The 7,558-nt window shown below is 37.4% G+C and overlaps 1 protein-coding gene across 1 annotated transcript in view; it reads right to left on the reverse strand.

Moving 5' to 3' along the window:
- LOC145986696 (aminopeptidase N-like) overlaps positions 1 to 703 on the reverse strand; it is a 256,273-nt gene extending 255,570 nt beyond the window's left edge. The window contains exon 1 of the mRNA XM_083121011.1: positions 644 to 703. The gene's annotated coding sequence lies outside the window, so the exon portion shown is untranslated. The remainder of the gene's footprint in view (positions 1 to 643) is intronic.
- Positions 704 to 7,558: the final 6,855 nt, after the last annotated feature.

Raw genomic sequence — 7,558 nt, forward strand, 5'->3', positions numbered from 1 at the left:
AGAAATACTTAAATTGCGATCGAATTACAATATAAATTATGGATATTTGCTCGTCTGTTCATAAGAGCCAGTAATCAACATGGAATGTCTCTTGCGACGTGTCAGATACTACAACATTTCATATTTGATTAAATAAAAAGACGCCTTTAAAAAAGGATCAGTTATACAATGGATCTTGTCAATGGTACATTGTTGGAATCTAGCAACTTAACTGTGAAGCAAGCAGTCTGTTTTATTGTTTTTTTTAAGATGAACTAAGATGTTATTTAAACATCACAACAAAAAGAAACATATGTTTTTATGCTTCTAACAACCGTAGACTACAAGAGAAATAGTTGTATCATTTAAGTTAAATTGTTCATTGAGGGTAAATAATTTAGTTGTAAATAATAATAATATGTATGCGTGTGTTAGCCCATCTTGAGCTTAATTCCTTCAACATTAAGCCCGTAACGCTGGTCGAACAGAAGCTAAACAAAATTATAAAGTAAAGACTAATCGTAGTCAAAGAGGACTTACAGAAGTTAAGTGCTCATTGTAAAATGGCAAGCACTGCAGCATGCATACATGATTCAGGATTTATTTACTAAGTTTCAGCAATGAGGATTTAGATCTGATCAAGAAAAACTCATGTTCAATTTACCTGTATCTTCCGTCGACTCTCTCTGTTTGTGATCAATGTTGATAGTCCGAACCAGATCAAACAGACTGCAGGATTGCCTAGTAGCAGAAGGCCTTTTATAAGCCTATCCTTAGCTTTTCCTATCGTTCGTAAGCACCCCTCCCCCTTTGCAATCTCATCATTATCACATTGTGAGAGATCCTCACAATGGTCGTCAATATTGTTGAGTGCCAACATTTTTTCTATCATGTTCTTACCACGTAACTTTTATAGTATTCATATCCCCTGCCGCTGTTGATAATGATTATTATCTTTTTATTATTATTATTTCTTCATGTGCTTCACCGTGGAATGACCAAGGATGTATCGTGAAGTAAACAGGAAATTAGAATGGTATGTTTTCCCCTGTTGCTGATGTTATCTTAGTCACGACAGCTGATGATCAGTAGCTCCGTCTATTTCGCTTCACTTTTGGACTCTCTCTGCATTGGTGCGTGTAGTTGGTTTCACGGTGCAACGTGGACTCACCTACAACCTACTTCGTTGAATTGGTGTCAGACAGTGGCGTTTCGTGGTCTGGCTCTATGGGTGTGCACTTTAGTCTCGCGTCCAGAAGTGTTATAACATCCCTGTCAAATACTCGCACCCGATCTTGAGCACATATTGATGCTTAATATATTGGCAACCAAAGTTTTGATCAACTTTCACTGAATATGGGGCTATGATAGAGTTATAATTCATGACATTTTAAAACTGATTTTTTACAAATTTCAAATATTTCGGAAATTATCCAGCCAATGACGAGAAGAGCGATGTTATTGTGCAATACGTAATTCAGCATTCGATAATCTGACAAAATCACTCAATGCATAGAAATACCCATGTACAATGTCAATACTATTGTCGATTTGCAAAATATATTTCATAAGAACTTCCTCCTCCGCTCCGCAGATATTAATGAACAATGAGAATAATAACATTGGCGTACACCAAAGAAGCCGATCCAACTACCAAATGGAGGAAATCAACTGTAATTTATCTAGCTGTTCTTTATTTCTAATGACAGACTAATCGAACCAAGCAAATCAAGCGAAATAAGAATGTTTCCTTCCCTTCCGCGTATACATATGTTGCTGCAGTTGGTACAGACTTTGTAGCTAACTTCCCTCATAAAATTCAACAACGTTAAATATTAAGTCTCTGCTTTCGCTATGTACAGTTTACCTATTCTTCATGAAATCAATCAGTTTGCACTGAAACCTTTACGAGATTTTGACACCGCTAAACAATTTTGCTACTCAGTAACAGTAACACACGATGCACGACATCTGGCTGATTGATGTACGCTCCCTTCGCGTGGGTTGATAATTCGGCTACTGCGCCACAGAGACAGTTTATTTTGGCCAAGATGCACTAAGCAAAAGTAATATCAGGCATGTTTAAAACACCCGTCTCGCATTCTGTTGCCCTCCTCACCTTCCCCTCTTTCTTCCCCTATCATGCAGGGGACACAATTCGGAGGGACAATATACCATTGAAATTTCCATTTTAAAAAAAATCCCTCAAAAGGCAATGATGAATGGGTTGGCTCGACTCTGTCGCACAATCTCTAATGGAATGGGTTTGCAACAAGCGGGACTCGGTCGACGCGGGTTGATACCACTGATCGCAGGTTTTTTCACCATCTCTCTTGGTGGAGCGGCGTGGGAACACTTGATATTACAAAGGAGATAGAGTTCAATAAATAAGTATAATAATAATGTTTTGCATTACAGATTTATTTGGGTGTGCACGTGCAAATGTGCAAATAGGCAGAAGCTGCTACTGGTTCCAAGAATTATATTAAAATAAATATAAGCTTTCCAACAGTATTTTTCCGTCTCCGGTCCTAATTTGCCTATTCCTGTTCGGTTAGGCTTCTTAGTGAGTATAAACAAAAAGAAACATGGCAGCCTTATTGCCAAATCTAGTAGATTTGACCATATTATTAATCATCTGTGAACAAATATACCCGATTACTAAAATAAATTAGTTCTGGTGCACAATAATGTTATTGTTGCCTATTTAAACAAATATTAGATCATTAGAAACTATTGTTTGGTTATTCCAAACAAACGTTTTCTCTGTCCTTAGTAACGAGTGGTAACGTGTTTTTGAATCCATGTGGAAATGTAAATTTTACTGTTATCATCATGATTACAATTTAGGAGCTACATGAACGCGGAGTACACTCTCAAAATAATAATAATAATGCCGGGACTCGAAACTAGAAATCTCAGCTTCTTCTTGTACAAGGGTAATGAACTCGTTGCACTGGCAATGGAAAGGCCTGAGACACGGAATATAACTTTCTTATCTTTTTGTAGGTTGTCTTACACAACGTTCTTTTTATCGGTATTATCTTATAACTTAAAGATAAATTTTGTAATGTTTCAGAAAAAATATGGACTGAAACACCAAAATTACGATTGAATTGAAATATAAATCATAACAATTAGTTCGCCTGTTTAGAGGAGCCAGCAATCAATACAGAATGCGGTGTTATAAACCACAAAGCCTCAAATCTGATGATATCCAAAAATCAAAAAAAAATATATTATCTTCTTCCAGCATAAATTATACTAAATTTTTCCATCTGAACTTCGAGTGTGAGTCAGCAGTCAAATAACGCATCTGCAAATACAATTTAACCTTGCCTTATGACGTTGTTGGTTGGTTTACTTATTTAAGTCTTGTAACATTTCAATTCTAACTAAACGCATTTCGTGACAAATATCCACAAATTATGCATTCACCGAACCGTAGTAGGATGAATAAAAGTACTTTAAGTCAGTGTTTGCATCGGAACAAATTTGAGGCTTCCTAAAATAAGTTTATGACTTCGAGTCACGAATATGAAGTAGGTTACGAGAATGAGCAGGAAATTGCATTGTGTTGGTTTCGAAATACCGTCCTCTTATCTCTAATCAAATTATAAAGCCCCTCTATTACATTGAAATACCTGTAATGCTATAAATGCTATTATGTATTTATTATGTACGTTACAATATTCATTGAAAGCCTACCAAGTTTCCTCGGCTCTTGAAAATAATTTAGTTATAAATAATGTTTGTGTGTGTGTTAGACAATGACCAGCCGGAATGCTGGTCGAACATAGCCTTTACATAATTACTTAGGTATATAATAGAGATTAATCGTACACAAAAAGGACCTACAGAAGTTAAGTGCTTATTGCAAAATGGCAAGTATTGCAGCATATTGAACATCGCGTTCAGATTAAAATTTTATATAAAGCTGCAATTGAGACCTAAGTTTCAGCATTGAGGATATAGATCTAATCAAGAAAAATCGTGTCCAACTTACTTATATCTTCCCTCAACTATCCTGCTCTGTAATCAATGTTCATAGTCCGAACCAGAACAATCAGACTGCAGGATTACTTAGTAGAAGAGGGGCCTTGTTATAAACCCATCTTTAACTATTCCTACCATACTTAACACTCCCCTCGCTTTCCAGTCTCATCATTGCTTCATTGTGAAATACCTACACAAAGGTCGTCAATTGATATAGTGTTGACTGTCAATTTCTTTCTATCATGTTCTTACGACGTAGCTTCTATATTCATATCCCCTGCCTCTGTTGATAATTATATTATTTTTTCATGTGCTCCATTGCATCGTACTAGAATGACCAAGGAGGTATCGTCAACCAAACAGGAAGTTACAATGGTATGTTTTCTGTTGCTGATGCTATCTTAGTCACGATAGCTGATGATCAGAGGCCAAAATTGGGGATGGGGCTATACAGTTTACTTTGTCTTGGTAGACAAGGCTTTAACATTACGAGAGACCTTAGTGAGTGGGTCAAAAGTAGTTTACGAAAACTTTTCCTGTTGTATTGGGGATATTTCTGTACTATGTGAGACTCATGCAACTTTTGTTTGCTGTATTTGTTGCATAATTTGCGCAATGTTAGGTGGGTAAAATCAGTCTGCTGTACAGGGTCAACGAAGTTAGTAATAAGGTGCGTTTTATACAGCGTATATTGATACACGTGTAGATTGAATTGTATCTTGTGCAAATATGCTTTATAAAGAAACAAACTGCAGCAGTACTTGTTGAGGCCATTGTAGGAGTTCATGTATGTATTATACCAGGTGGCCCACATGAAAGTAGCCCGGCCGGGTAATACCAGACGAGCTAATAAATGTATGTGTAACTCTCTGCTATGTAAGTAGACATAGAAATCTGTGCACAAGCAATACACATACTCATTCATGTTTTAATTTAATTGTTCATAAATATTGTTAGTTGTTCATGGATCTGTCAAATGCCTAGCAGTTCTGGTAAACAAGTCGCGTCGAGAAGATGGTGTTTTCCGTGCAGCAGCAAATTGTGATAGTGGAAGAATATGTGCGGACGGTACCCAAGAACTAAACCACATGCGAAATAATGCTTCCTGGCTACGAATGTGTATAATGTCGTACGCAGTCATATCTATTTCTACAATTAAAATTTTAGTTGAGTATGATGTACCACATATCCTGCACGCTGAGCACTATGACACCCCTCCATGACTTAAAATTGGTGTTTGTTGTGCAGTTCCAACAACACGTATAGTGGGTCCAGTGTTCTTTGAATCAACAGTGAATAGTGCAGTTTATCGTGGCTTCTTACAAACGTTTTACGACGAAATGACACCAGAAGATAGACTATACTCCTACTGCCAACAAGATGAGGCCACATGCCACACTTAGAACGAATCCCTGGCGTTGGTGCATGAACTGGTTACAGAAGAGCGCACAGTAAGCAAGAGGTTGTGGCCCCCTCGTTCCTCGTTAGGTCCCAAGTTACGCCCATGGTACAAGGAAAGAGGGAAAAACAGAAAAAGCGACATATAGAAAGAGAGCGAGGCAGAGAAATAGAGCAAAGTGAGAAAGGGAAGCAGATAAAGAAAAAGAGAGAGAGAGAACATGTAAATTTAGGAAGAGGGTCATCCAACAAGGATGAGAGAGAGAGAGAGAGAGACAGCACCAGTAGGGGCAGGAGGGACGAAAAAACCCAGTCAACCAGTAAGAATGTGCTTTTTTCGTGTATTTGTACACTAAATGTGACTCCTTCTCCCTCAAAAGCAAATATTCCTACTTCCACCTTTGCATCTCTACTAGCTTCTTTCTGGCAGCGTCACTAGACACACACACACACACACACACGCACACGCACACACACACACACACACATATATAAATATATATATATATATATATATATATATATATATATATAAGAAACTGTCTGAATACTTACCCCTCACTCACCGTTTTACTCAAAGTCTTCTGGTAGTTAGCCGGAGAAACTGTTTCATTGAACATTGACATAATCACAAGTTCTGGAAAAGAAGAGACGATTCTCAGTTACTTAACCACCACGAAGTTTATGGCCATTTTGGTATTAACTTTATATCTAGATTGAGGGGCGGCCAAGATTGAATTTTCACCCGTGTGAGGTGGTTTTCTTCGCGCCCCTTCCTTTCCACTGTTCCATCCCGAACTTTCAACCCTGACTCCCTATTTCCTAAAATGGATAAAAATGACCACTTATAAATTTATTGTTTTAATGAGTAAAAATACCGTTTTTTTATAATATCTCACGTGTTACCATTCAAAAGAGGTTCATTTTAGTTACTTGTTTATTTCGTACATAATGACATCAAAAGGAGATGAATCTCTTAGCTTAAATTGCTACATGATTTTGCAGTATAATTATTGTGTTATGCAGCAGTAACTTCAATTAATTCTTGTCTACACAAATCCAATTTCTTAAAAAATACATAGCTACGCTTACGTAATCATACATAAAGTTTTGGCGCTACTCAAGCGGGACGTCCCTTTTGGTGCCCCGAAGGTTGCGCCCCGGGCTGTCACCAGAGTTACCCTGCCCTTAAGCCACCTCAAATAGATTCCCTCTAGGTCGAGAATTCTGGATCAAGCCGTTTAAATGAAACGCAATACTTTTGCAGATTTCCCTGTTTACCTTCTTGTATTAAACTTTTTTACTCATTTGAAATAATTATGATAATCTAAGGATTCCAAATCTATAATCGTGTAGCTAATTTATCCATTATATTTAAGCAAAATACAACCTCTGACAATAAACTTCGGTGAATGATCCTGAATATCGAACGTAGACGAATTCTTAATGAAACCTACCTTACTGTCCTTCGAAATGGTCTCCTCCCATGGCTATGCACCGTTGAGAACGGTTGTACATGTCCTGGAAACTTTCAGAAAAGTCTTCTTTCGGGATGGTGTTCAAGACCCTCGTCACCTTCTGTTGGATGTCCGGAATATCCTCAAATCTCTGAACTTTCAAAGCGATTTTGAGGCGTGGGAGGAGAAAGAAATCTGGAGAATTCAGATCCACATTTCTTGCAATGCATTGTTACAGAGGATGAGAGATGGTGTGTGAGGTACGACCCTAAAACGAAACGCCAAAGCATGGAATGGCGTTCTCCTGCATCACCCCGTCGGAAGAAGGTCAAGGCCGAAAAATTGTTTTTCCCTCCGTAAAAATTCCTTCATCGTAATGAAAATTTAGTATGGTGTAGGCAGAAATGTTCTAAACACCATTCATCGATTCTTTTTAAATCATTAATAATAATGATAATTTTGTCTTGGAGTCAAAATAAATGTGTCAATTGAAGAGTTATGAAGCACATGCAAATTCATTGCTCTGTGCATTAATTTTCCAGTATGCAAAATATAATTTCCTATTCATCAACAAATGGTGGAACACAGAGGCACAGCGGAGCATGGTGTTACCACAGGTAACAGCAAAATGTAAAGAAATTAGAAAGATTTGTTTCAATAAAATTTTCAATTACCTTCGGATTCTGAATTATTATCAGAATCATAAGTTCCCAGCAAAGACAATGCAC

The sequence above is a fragment of the Lepisma saccharinum genome, chromosome 4 (assembly GCF_977018435.1).
Source record: "Lepisma saccharinum chromosome 4, izLepSacc3.1, whole genome shotgun sequence".
Taxonomy (NCBI): domain Eukaryota; kingdom Metazoa; phylum Arthropoda; class Insecta; order Zygentoma; family Lepismatidae; genus Lepisma; species Lepisma saccharinum.